The following is a 1,553-nucleotide window of genomic DNA, read 5'->3' on the forward strand; positions in this document are numbered from 1 at the left end:
TAAATACAAAAGAAAGATATAAAAAAATTAAAGAAAAGACTTACTCAAATAAGTAAAAGGCGGTATTTGCCATTTCTCAGTTTTATTTTCTTGAATTGCTGTAATCCATTTTTAAAAGATGGATGCGGTGCCAGGCACCAAATCAACCAATATAGTCACGCCCCTGGGGCTACGGTTGGCTCATGGTTTTCGGGCGGTGACAGGGACAAGAAAAGAAAACTAACAAAAGTTACAATTTTTAATATTATTGAGTCAATAATGGAATGATTGAAATGTTTATCAGACTATCTAGTTTTGACAAATTATACCATTCATAACTCTAGCAATTTGCATTGTTATATGTGCTATATATTGATTAACCCTCTCCTTACCAACTACAGGAAAATCGTCACTTTCGTTACGGTGCAACCAACCACTTTCTCATCTGTTTATTCTTATTTCTCATAAACTTTGAAGAAAATGTGTTTATCATAGCCATAAAAACTTGACACTGTATTGTAGAGCTCATTTTGCTGAAAAGTATTATACATAGAATGTACTTGTTAAAATTCTGTTTGAGTAAGAAAAGTCTAATTTTGTGTTTGGTGGATGTGAAGTTTTGTGGAAAATTCTGAAAGTGGCCGGTAAGGAGAGAGTTAAATAACTCGGGACTCGTATTATGAGGGTATATTTTTTGTAATGGCATCCGTGTCATCAATTGGCTCATAAGTCTTGATGTCAATTATTTTAAAGTAAAGTTATGTTTGCCCGTCTGTTGCGTAGGAAACAATACATCGATCAGCATGGCGATTACGTAGAGATTACTTTCATGATTTTGTAGACTGGTTTGTAAATGTTGACAAGTAGAATGCATGACATCTGAAACAATAGTAAATCATAATATATCAGAGACGTATGGATGGTTATTATCGTTGTTGCTTTCATGATTATTTTTGTTATTAATATTTCATTGTACTATGAACTCTGCACATTTATGATTCATTCGATCATGACCAATTTTCAATTACCAGTATTCTATGCTAGTAATTTTCAATTATACATTGCCGTATTGATACATTTTTCCTTACATTCAAAGTTGTGTAAAACTGTCTGTGAATGATACAATGCAAGATATATGAGATTCTGTAATTAGAAACTATGGTATAAGGCATTTAAAGGATAATTCTTAGATCAAGCCTTTAGTAAGATAAGCTAAGATAAGATAAATAGACAAATGATATATACATTTGCTGTGTAAGTTTCATCATTTGCTAAACACATTTCGGACCTACGGCCTGTACCAGACTCTAAGTCGGATCTTTTGAATGAGCAAAATTATTTTTTTCGCGTGAGGTTGGGGGGGGGGGGGGGGGGGGAGAGATAGAGATAGAGAGAGAGAGAGAGAGAGAGAGAGAGAGAGAATATGATATATATATATATATATATATATATATATATATATATCAGATAGATAGATGGATAAATAGATAGATAGATAGATAGATAGATAGATAGATAGATAGATAGCAAGAGAGAAAGAAAGAAAGAAAGAGAAAGAGATAGATAGATAGATA

The sequence above is a fragment of the Berghia stephanieae genome, chromosome 11, assembly GCF_034508935.2.
Source record: "Berghia stephanieae isolate SIO BIC M18660-M18661 chromosome 11, UCSD_Bste_1.3, whole genome shotgun sequence".
Lineage (NCBI taxonomy): Eukaryota > Metazoa > Mollusca > Gastropoda > Nudibranchia > Aeolidiidae > Berghia > Berghia stephanieae.